Consider the following 12,410-nt stretch of genomic DNA (forward strand, 5'->3'; position numbering starts at 1 on the left):
CGTCTCTCCAGACCATTTGTCTACCCAGGTATCAGTGGCAAACTGAAAGTCACAAATCTTGATATTCAGACAAGAATATCAGAGCACTGCTATCCAGATTGGTCTGATTTTATGAATTGTGGGACTCGGGAGGTGATTAGGACCTTACCAGCCCAGCTTCAGCTCCTACACTGTGTCTGTTAGCTCTTCCCACACCTGCTGCTAACTTTTTGTGCCAGGTTGTTCCATGATGCGTACAGAGAAATGCCAGCTGCAGCTGGACAGGAGAGGCACCTCATCTCTCTTTCATTGATTTTGCACTTACTTCATGTCATTTATTCTTTTGTAATTATGTGACTTGAAACCTCTTGATTGTGCATTTGTTAGGGCTATGTAATCTGGTGGTTTCCTATAACTTCAATTTTCCTTCTTCAGTTCCTTCTGATTGCTTGTTACACCCACCTTCTACAATTTTCTATAAATCAGATAGCAAGGTTAGAAGGGGAGAGTGATCATTTCTGATTTGATCCTTTTTAGATCATTTCCATAACACACAGAGCACCCACAGGCTTAGTCCCAGTGTCCCATCATGCAAAGTTGGGTTGAGTAATCTTCCCTGCCACGGTGCAGAGCATTTTAGCAGCTGTTCTGCCTGAGCAGAAGCAGAATGAGCAAAAAATAAAAATATTGAGACTTTTACAGTCATTTCTTTGTCCCGTAAAGATAAGACTTTCTCCTGTGTCGTGAATATTGTGTCATATTGTCATATTGTGTCATGACCTTACATGTTCTCATGGAAGAGGCCAGATCCAGCAAATGCAGTAAGACAGTCTCGAGTAAGCCCTAAATGTTGTAGCAAGTACTGAAATGATGCTGGGGATTGAGGGTGGCACCTGAGCATTGAAGACTCACTCCACTGCAGTTTTTGTAGAGCATCAGAAGGAGACATGCACCCACTCCGTCTAAATGAAACATCTAGCTGTACTCTGAATTTTATCCACCTCTGAAGCAGTCTTTAAAAGGTCAGAATCCACATGCTCTGCATGGTCAACAGAAAGAGGTAAGTGTCTTTGGGAAACTCCAGAGGAAGATCCTTTCCGCCTAAACTGGGTGCCTAAACTTAGTCAGGTGTTTCCACCAGAGACCTCCACCAGCAAGTAGCTCCCGCTACAGGAAACCCAGCCTAGAATGGGGAAGAATTGTACTAGGTTTTGGAAATCCATGGTGTAATCTAGTTGCCCAAATTACCCTGACTAAACCTCATCCAGACCCTCAATAGTCCCAAGACTGAGGGCCAGTTCTGCCGCAGGTAAGGACACTTTACAGTCCCTCTTCCCATCAGCATTAGCTGCTTTAAACTCTGCTGCAGTGCAGCTGTACTGTGCCGTTAATATTTGATGCTCGGCACCCATAAGATGGCTGCAAATCAGCAGTGGCTGACTCCCACTGTTTTGTTAATGAGGTCTGTTACAATCCTTCAGGATGATTCTACAAACCACGAGATCTGTTTTATTATTATCTGTTAATGATTATCTCATATCGTTAAGCTGTATCTAGCTACATGAATTTTTAGTTATGTAATTGCTTCAGATTTGTTCACAGTGTGAAAAATAAGAAAGCCATCTTTAATTAGGACATGGAAACAGTGATGGATTCAAATGATTAACAGAACTAATGAACAAAATCTGGGTTTCTGCTGTTCCCTCTGTCATATTGCTAGGCAAAATGTCACCATGGTGTTTGAGCCTGAATGCCTCAGTTTCTCTTTGAAAGAATGCCTGCATCTCCAGTGATGTCGGGAATCTTAATTGATTAATACTTTCAAAGCACTTTTAGTTGCTCAGATGAAAGACTTCCCTAAATGCAAAGTATTACTACATGTTAAGTTCATGTCTGGAGCAAATTTTTAAAACAAACCATATGAAAAGCTGAATTAAGAGTGGAAATGCTGATCCAGCCATTAATTACTCCACATCAGAGAGTGGGCAGAGGGTCTCCTTTTATGTTGTTTATTTCAAACAAACAACTCTGGGAATCTCCTGTGGAAATGAAACGCAAAAAAAAACAAAGCCCTTTCATGGGTATTTTTGGTTTATCTCCACATGAATCTTAAATTCATCATGTGGAGGGAATGTGGAACACATTTTTTTCTCCTGTACACACTCACTTTCCCACAATGAACAAAATCCATTTTCCTGCACTGTTTGTCTGCTTTTTCACCCAAGGGTAACAAAATAATGCAGAAAGCAGGAACACCCTGTCTATGAACCCTGCTGAAAAGCAAATAAATAAATATGAATAAATAAATAAATAAATAGATAAATAAATAAATAAATAGGAAAAGAGGGGTGGCTCGGAGGGTTCCCAGGAAAATCGGCTGTATTTAACACAGCACATACAGCTCATACCACCGACACCCAAGCCCCGCAGCTCCTAATTCCTCGGCTATTGCTCAGCAGTGAGTCAGAAGCTCAGGCTTGGCAGTGACTCACACAAAGCCCTGAAATGCTGCTGAGCTTCCAGGTTTTAGAAAATCTGAGTGGGAAGGGGAAGGCAATGTGTGTGTATGTGGCTGGCTGCGTGTGGGCGAGGCGGGCGGCTGGAGGGTACCCGTGTGCTCCAGTTACAGCTGCTGGTCTGCAGCCTCTTCTACTGGAGGTTACAGCATGTTCAGTGCTCCAAAGACATTTCGCTTATGTATTTTGTCTTCTTTTGCACTCTCCTTGCAGCACACGCGTGTGCACCTCGCTCTTTCTCCGATATAATTCTTAAGAAGATTTCGCTGCTTGAGATGTAACATCTCAAGAGGAGTTAGCTGTCAGCAGAAGCCCTTCTCTGGCTGCATGAAAAGCTTAGCTTCTCACAATGAGTACTGATTTAAACGTACTGAAGGAGGCAGACACCTTCCACAAGAGGTAACTAATCTCTGTTGTAACTCGGTTTCTGAACAGTAATGAGCAAGGCACTCACACCGGGCTTGTCACAAGAAGTCTCTATGGGCAGGATTAATCCTAATCAGTTTTGCTTGTCTGAATACGAGACACCAGCTCTGAGATATGCTTTAGGATCAGTCAGGCACTCTATCAGGTGAACCACAGCCCCTGAAACTCAGCTTAGCAGGGGAGAAAGTGCCCTCCAGAGACATCTTTTTCTGTTGGCTCAAGAGGTGGCTACCTGGCTTGGACTAGCTTCTTGCTAAGCCACCTTGCTAGCTTCTTGCTAAGCCACCACTTCTTGGCAGCAGCTAATGGTCTGAGAAGCATTTTTCTTATTTTGGGTTTCAAAAGATCATTCATTCATTGTCTTCCATTACACAAAATGTTATTACATTGCATTGGCAATTTGACACTTGAACCGGTGATAGTCTGTCTTGGGATAAAGAGATGATATCACTTTCCTCTTGTTTGTTCCAGGTTTGTTCCCATAACACTTGGATACTCACTGCTCTGAACCCTTACGAACTCTGCTAATCAGGTGCCAAAGGAGAGGAGGGCATCTAATAGCTGTTCGTGGCTGTGCTCGCACTCACAGCTCAGTTTCAGTGAAATATCCACTACTGCACAATATGAACAAACACCCCACCCACACACTGTTTCTAGATTCATGATATATCCCATGGAAATATTTTGGTTTTATCAGGTCTTCAGATTTTAGAGATGATCTGTAATTTGTGCATGCCCTGTGAACTTGGTGTGCCTATTTTTTTTCCTGCTACTCCCTATACTGTTGTCTGTAGTGATGCTGGGATACAGACATAGTTACACATCTATTTAGATATGAGCTTTGGACATTAAATTACTTTGATATCTGGTTGCTTTGTAAGATTCCAAGGGAGTGTCTCCTTGCTGCAGTCCTTGCTGCTTGCAGATCTCTCTGTGCTGTGACGAATTGCCTCCGCTCAGCCCTGGAGCATGAGCTTGTTCATCAGCATTACATGTGCCACGAGGTGATAGCGGTGGTAGTCTGAGCTCCCTCAGGACAGACTTTTGGCTCGCTGCATCCTTCCCTCCTATTCTATGACCAACACAAATTAGTTCATTTTTGAAGGTTCATTATAGCATCAATCAGCCATTTCGCACAAGGCACCATTGCAATGAACTATGCTTTTCCCAAGCAGTAGATGGCAATTGTAAAGCATTATCTCTCCCATGTGGCATTTTCCATGGGTTGAAAATGCCTTTGCAAGCTTCCTACACTTCTGCATGGCTCTGGCCTGTGCTAACGTGCTGGCAGCCTTTGCACATTACAGCTAGAAATGATGGCTGTTCTTATTTTGCCTACTCATTTGTACACCCTCTTTGCAATGTCAAAATTCCCCACTGTGGCCTAAAGAAGGTCTGTTTTCCAAAAAATGCCCTCGTCTCTGTTTGGTACGGTGTTATGATTGCTGTTTTCTCTCCCTACTTTAGAAAAAAAAATAATAAAAAAAAACCTCTCTGTGATCTGACACACCAGCTCTGGCAGCGGGTACTGCAGAAGTTCAGATGTTACCAGAGCCAGCTGTCCGCCCCCTTTGCCAAAAATTAATTTCCCAGAGCTGAGTCAGCAGAAGTGAACACACGCCCAGTCCCCAGCAGCTTCAGCACAAAGCCCAGCTTCAGCTGGAACTTGTCTGGCCACGATTTTTTAATGATAGGCAACAGGTCTGATTAGAAAATGATCACATCCATTAAAATTCCTTCACTCGAGTCCTACGGCTGGATCATGCATGCAGACTGTATGACATAAAGTATGTTGTGTAAACTCTTATCCCCTTCCTCTCAGCAGAATATTATTTCTCCGCAGACTATCTAAATTAGTTGGCTTTTACCACTCTAAGATCTCCTGCTTGCCTGTTAAATGGCCTTTTTAAGTGTTAATTTCCGATTTTTGGCCTTTCTTGTCTCTGTAGTAAATATGCATTTCTAAGTGCAAGCACTCCAGAAAAATGCTTTGTGTCTGGAACGAAATAATCAAGTCAGTGATATAAGTCTGTTAAACTTCTGCTAGCGTAAACAAGAGGAACACTGATCTCAAAAGAGCAAAGTGATTTATATCAGTCAAAAATATAGTCCTGCTGACTTCAAAAATGTTTGTCCTCATTTATTTTAATAGGCATAAGAGACGCAAAGTCTCCTAAAATCAGACCCAAAGGCTTTTTTGAGGATTATCTCAGAGGTTACAGAACTGACTGAAGACTTGATGGAAAGATAAAATTTTTGCAAACCTTTGTGTTGCCAAAAAAAGGTGTTTAATGAGAAAACCAGCAACATTTTCTGCTTTAGCTATATAAATAGCATGCTTTTATGGTCCGTGATTTATAAAAGCTGATGCTTTTATCTTTCATCACTGCATAGGACACTGCAAAACATGTATGAGGACATTATGCACAGTTTTGTCAAATGGCAGGAAGACAGCGCAGACTGAGAGTGCTGCTCCAGGTGCAGCAGTGTGCCGGTGGCCAGCTCCAGCTGTGCTTATCAGCGCTGCCGCTGACCTTTCGAGCCACTTCTCACTCTCAGTTTGTTTGCTCTCTTTATCAGCCCTGAACCCTGCCAGTACAGCTCTAAGAGAGGTCTGTAGCACGGAACGGGATGCACAGAAGTGCAGGAAGAGGTTGGTGCCCTCTGTGACCTGGTTATCTGCCGGAAAGTCAGTGCAGTCACTTTCCCCTTGCCACAGAGCTTAAAGAAAGCATACTTTCCAATACAGATAATTTTACTAGGAGGTGGTGGTTGCAATTCCCTTTATAGCTACTGATTGTTAATTGCAGAGCTAATATAATTATACTGCAGCCAGCTGAGTTAGAGTGAATTTCTAAAAGCGCCTTGTGCCGTACAGACACCGGTTACTGAGAGCCTGAGAAATCTCAAACAGATGAATTTTCCACTCCTTACTCTTACTACAGCTCACATTGGAGGCTCGTCTGTTAAGGAAGACACTCTCTGGGACCAGGGTGAGTATAGAGTCATACATAAATATAGCGCTTGGAAAACGCTCCACCTGACATTCATACAGCTTGTCTTCTAGGAATGAGATTCAAAACGGATGACAACTGCCCGCTCATGGAGAGAAGGGTGAAGATATGCTCTGTGCAGAGGCATGCAGCTTTCTTCAGGGTGTTTTCTCTTTTGTGGAATATACGTTTACTTGGCTTTGCAGGTATTTTCATAATGTTCATTTATATAGAACCTGGATTTTTTTAATCTCATTCTGCGGTATTCAAAAATAGCAATCTTTAAAACTCACCTTTTCAAACATATAAGTAAAACCGTAAAAATCACTTTGGCTAAGAAGGCAATGAATACATTAATGAAGCATAAATTATCATCCTTTGTGAAAAACTTGTCACCCTGTTTTGTCCCTTCATCATATAGACTTGTGCTGCCCGAAAAGATGCAGAAATGTCAGAACTTGACCTAAAATAATTCAACTGATAAAGTCAAGTGCTAATTGCAGTCCTGCGCAATCAAAAAAGACTGCTCAGGAACGCATTATGCTTACATTTGTGGCAGCAAGTCATTCATTGCTGAACCCTCCTTTGCCAAACTCTTCTGCATATACTGTTACGGTGGTAAATATTTTATGGGCTTAAAGCCAGAGGGGAAGGTTAAAACTCTTGTTATCATGAACTTGCTGCACATCAGCTGTACGTGACGTGTTCCCATGCCATGGCAGATGTGAGGTGCTCAGAAGTGGGTTAACCCAAGGGTCTATATGCTCGCCTCAGTCAGGCTCAAGGTAATTAGGATTGCTGTAGCATATTTTCACTTGTAATTAAGCTGCCTCAAACTGCCTTCACAGCAGCAGCGAGTGAGGATGTGCATGGGTGGATCAGCTGGCATACTAATTTTACCCCTCAGTAACTTGTATAACAGCTTTTGTTCTTGTGCCTGAGTCTTTGATCGCCTTCTTGACTTCTTTTATATCACAAGGTGTTATCAGGACATCTCAGCATCTTTTTAATTAATCCATATTGTTAATGCAATCTTTCAATGGCACAGAGATTTCTTGCAAAAATAAGGGTTCAGATCAGACTTGTGGCACGTTACTAGATGGAAGCTCAGCTGGGCTTCTTCAGATGGAAGACTGACTTCTAAAGAAAAAGATTATGCACCTACTCTCAAAAGCAGTACCATCATGGTAAAAGTAAAAATGTACTCTTGTACTGTATTGAGAACTATTTTTGCATTATAAAATGACTGCAATTTGTAGCTGGATAGTATTCTATCCAATTGAATTCTATTCTTCCATTGAAGCTAATTGAGAATCCTTCATAGGGGAGAAAGCTCCAAGCCTGTGCCTATAAACAACAGTTTACTTTTGAAATAAATCAAAATATATATGCTTATGTTTTACTATAAACTGATTCTGTTTAATAGAAATCAAGATGCCAAATACCGTGTTTTCTTTGCTGTACTGCTCATTTCTCTTCAAGTATTTAGATATTGAGGATCATGCATGTACACTATAGAGTTAATGTAATGCTTAGGACATCAGTAATAAGATGGCAGGAAAAGGGAAAAAAACAACCCAGCATTTATATTAGACAGAACAGAATTTGTTGACTGAAGTGTGTTATTTCATTTCATGCTCATTTTTCATTTTAAGAGGTATAAGTGTAAACCATCATCATTATCATTTAAAACTAGCCAAAGCCAGGAAAGATGTCCAAAGGTCTGATTAAGGCTTTAATTGCACAACTACAGATGGTTTTTGTCTTGATGTTAGAGAAGTCTCTCAGTGCTGAAGAATAACATCATGAGAAGCATATGTTAGGGAAATAAACTATGACAAAGGGAGACCAGTGATAGATGGCCAAGTGAATGCGAGACTGACAGCCAAGACATATGGATCCAGTTCCCAGCTCCATCACTGTCTGAATAAGCGGCCGTGAACAAGAACCCTCTGCGTGTCCCTCCATCTGTAATGTCCATAAAACAATATCGAGTTAGCACAAGAGCATGTACCATGTTTATATTCCAAAAAAAAAAGACTGAAATTTGCTGCATGGGACAAGCTGCAGTAACAGAGATTTTTAAGATGAGAGAGGATTGTTATCCCATTGCAGGGACATGCTACTTTATGGTGTCACGGGATCATCTGTGGCTTTTGGTCAGTAACCTGACATCTTGTATTTGCTAGAGGTGAGCAGGAGGGTTCCAGGGCTGCTGCACATGGAGCAGACTTGTGAATCCTTGTGGATTAAGCATCAAGTATACAATTGCTTGTAGTCGGGAAAGGCTGGCATGATGATCCCTGTGGTGACTTCAAACCCCATGGTCTGACACAGTCTGACACCCTGTGTAAGCCATATAAACTGAGCCCATAAATTCTAACTGGACTAAAGCACACGTATTTTACTATATAAGCATTACACTACAGATACTCTCTCTGTGTATGCATAGGTATACATTCTATTTAGCAGCATGAAAAAGAAGAACAGGCCAAATGCTATAGCAGATGAAGATGATGTTGCCTTATATATGGGGAACTCACCATAACTGTAGTTCGTCTGCCTCCAGATTCTTCCATTGCACTTTCGGTTCTTCTTGTCTCTGTTTGTTGTACAGAAGGGTCCCAATCAAAATTCATGGCCCCTGTTGCAGTACGCTTTCTTGTGTCGTGATGAATTTAAATGAACAGTCGGCACGAATGGGTAGCATATCTGCAAAATTTAATAAACCAGGAGACACACAGCTGCACAATGCCCAGAATTGTCAAGGTATGTAATTTGAAAAACACTACAATGGAAGTTTATAACTGCAGCTCAACTCATTTCCTGAGAGGAAAGATAACGCTGCAGGAGAACAGACACTATAAGTTCCCTCTTTATATGGCAGGGATTCATTTGCTAGTAAGTTTATTTCATTGGTGTTCTCTTAGATGCCAAACTGCTAAATGCAAGGCCACAGCACAAAGAGGTTTCGTAAATTACTGGAGGAATAAATTAGCTCTTATAACATGCTTTGAAACTTCAAGTGCATTCTGCAACAACCGGCAAATCCCCAAGTGTATATAGAATCCCATTCTACCAACCATTGTTTCCTTCCTGCTGCTGAAAAATAGCTTAAATAAGATCCTAAGGGTTCAATGTGGAATATAAGTGTGTATTTCATTGCTTTTATACCTTTTTTTTTTGTAACATTCTTTCTAGTTTTTTTAATCAAGAATTTAACCTTTGCTTCGATCAAATTTGCATTCATGAAAGGCTTGCATGTTATACAAAGTGCATTCATGTTCATCTGACAGTAAGCACTCCGCATCTGTGAATATAAAGAATCACAATCAGATTCTTTATTTTGCAGTGCCAGGCAAATTTTGGAAACCCAGCATTTGTAATTGTTTCTCACTGAGATGCAAAAAAACGTTTGAAGGCTACTGTCAACCAATAGGAGGTAAAAATGAGAAGTCCCTTGGCAAGGCAATGCTCAGTGTTTGTACAGCAGTAGGAGACAATTAATGGCTGCAGAGAAAATCTTATTTTTACTTTTAGAAATACACAATACATCCCTGCTCCAAGAGGAATAGAGGACAGAATTTTAAAATGAAGAAAATAAAGATGTATGTGAAAGAGTCCATACAGCAGCAACAGGTAAAAGCACATACATGCATATATACATCTGCTTTTCTTGTGTGGCAGTGTGTGTGTGTGTACATGGCTAAATACGCACAAAATGCTGTGAGTTTGCTGAAAAATAACCTTTCTAAAAACCCTGTCTTATATCCTCAGTGATCAACAGTTGGAGACCTTACATGAAGCCATTTCTGTAGCTCATTTAGAATTGAGATACTAAGGTACAGCCCTTCCCGCACATCCCATCTCATACTTTTTTAATAGCCAGTTGTGGAAGGGGAGTGTGGGAATTCCCAGCTTTGCCATTTGACCTATTGTGTAGCCCAGGACAAGTGATGTCTCCATTCTCCTGCCCACATTTATCCCTCTTGCACAATAGATCATAAGCTTTTACTGAGGAGGTACGGTGCAAGGCCCCTGAGATATCTTCAGGCACTCTTCAAGTTGAGACAATAATTCTACCAATCCAGAACTGAGAAAAGAAACTGGGCTTCTCTTCTGACAGTTCACACGCAGCTTTATGGTTTTGTCATGACTGTTGATCCAGCACTGATGGGAAGAAGAAAGATGTACAAAGTCCAGATTTACGTGGCAGCTCCATCCCAGGGATAAAATGAGCCCCCAGCCAGACAATGAACAAACATCTTGGGGAGGTTTCTTAATTTCAGATTGCTGCTTTGGGAAGATGTTGTCTAATAACCTTCCAAACAAGCTATGAAGCCTCTTTATCTTAATGTATTTTGGAACAGTATTAGGCAGGAAAAGATGATTTATTTCTGGGAAAATAATGTGAAATCCTTTCAGTCATAATCAGTTCATTCATTTAGCTCACTGTGTGCTAGCTTATGGGCGTTTCTAGCAGAAGAGGTGTTCTGCCCATGTTCATACAAAAAGAAGCTGAGATTCACTAGTTCTGAGAAGGCACATTACGAAACATCAAGAAGCAGACTAAAATTCCTGTGGTGATCAGAAAATTGGAGCCCAGCCTGATGAGGTGTCACAATTACCTTGCTTTACTGAGATCCAAATTCATGAAATGACAATTCCCTACACCATCCTGGAACAGACCAAAGCTGTCAGACTGGCCAGCAGTCCCATGGCGTGGGAAAGACCTTTCAATGTTTTGTTTTCTTCTCGGACAGTTTCCCTGTCTTTTATCAAGCAAGCATGGACCATTGATTTATTTTTCAGTATTGGTGTCTGCCTTCTGTGGTACTGTGCTGATGTCTGTGCTTTCATGTCTTGTCTTTAATAGGATTTTTATTTTTAAGGATTAGTCTGTAGATAAAGAAGCCATTCCCAAACAGGGAGGTGTTATATCTTCACTATGTGCTACAGATAAATAAATTTCAGCAATCAGTTCTGCAAAAGACCCAGTAAAAGTTGTTTTTGTTTGTGTTGATCTAAAGATTCTAATTTATTTCAGATGAAGCTTTGGAACCTTTTTTTTTTTTTTTTTTTTTTTTTTTTTTTTTTTTTACAATGCACTAGATGCAGTAAATCAAACTCAAAAGTAAATTCACACAGTAAAAGATTCTTATCAAATCTGTTCTGAGTAAATTACTTTCTTATACTTGATTTTTTTTTTAATCAAAATCAGTTAGTTTGGATTTTAGCTTCACTGAAAAACTGGAACACTTCTGAGGGAATGAAAACATTGTGTGCTAACGCTTTCCTCAATAAAACACCATTATTGTAAAAAAATGTTTTCAATAGATCATATTCATACTTAATATTTTATGCTTTTAATAACTTCCCGTGTTATTTACACGCATTTATAATATTTATGTAATATATATAATGTATACTGGATACATATATATACACAACATAACTACGGTATAGTGTATAGAGAGAGACTATATAGATAACAAGTAGTTTGAAATGCCTAACTACCCACAGCTGCTCACAGTTCAGGAAGAGGTGAGACATAAAAGTCCTCATGAATTGCTTTCTAGTGACTAAGTGCAACTCCTCCAAGAAGCTTTACTCTCCATCCATACCATGCAGAAAGTCCTGCACATTGCCCAGGGACCATAGCATGAAAACTAGGCACCGCAGCACCTACCTTGTCAGGGCCCCTGCAGCAAACTCCCTGTCTGCTGAAAGGATCTAGCAGCACCTGGGTACATCCTCGGGATGCTGGGAAAGGATAACTGTAAAAAGATTTTAAGTCTGCAGACCCTGTTGCTATGGGTGTATGTGATCATAGATAAAATCAGAAAGTCACTCTGCCTCACTTGTGACTCAGCTAGATAAAAAGATATGGTTTTAGAAACTAAGTTTCACTTTTTCATATATTTTTTGATGCCTCTGCCAGCACAATGATGTCTGGGGGTTTCATAAGTGCCTGTAACATACCCCTAATCAAAAGGAGGTTCTTGTATCTCAAACAGGTTTGGGTATCTCAGCTTCAGAAACAAGGTGAATGCCAAAAGGGAAAAAGGTTGCACTGCCTTTGCACTCTTCACATTATGGGTCTAGTTTTTTTTCTTATTATGCACTTTATTAAGTCTAATGGAGAAAATACAAATCCAGAGGGAGAGATCTCTGTTCAGTTTGGCAAGGGCAAGCAGTCCGCAACCCTTTCCAACACCGCTGTCTTCATGGCTCCAGCCATCTTCCTGCAGCAGATGTCCCCAGCTCCATGACAGGGAGCACCTCCAGTTACTGCACCTGAGAGTAATTTCAGAAAAATTAATGCCTGGGAGATTAAGTACTTTATCCTTAGCAACGAATGGTCATTTTTCCACTGGGTGTGTGGTGGTTTTGGTGGGGATCCGGGCTCGGCCTGAACTCCCCCGCAGCCCAGGGACATGAAGGCGCTCCCAGCTTTGGGATCAGAGCCGTGGGGGGCTGGGGGCTCCCTCAGACC

This window comes from Cygnus olor, chromosome 1 (genome assembly GCF_009769625.2).
Source record: "Cygnus olor isolate bCygOlo1 chromosome 1, bCygOlo1.pri.v2, whole genome shotgun sequence".
NCBI classification, from domain to species: domain Eukaryota; kingdom Metazoa; phylum Chordata; class Aves; order Anseriformes; family Anatidae; genus Cygnus; species Cygnus olor.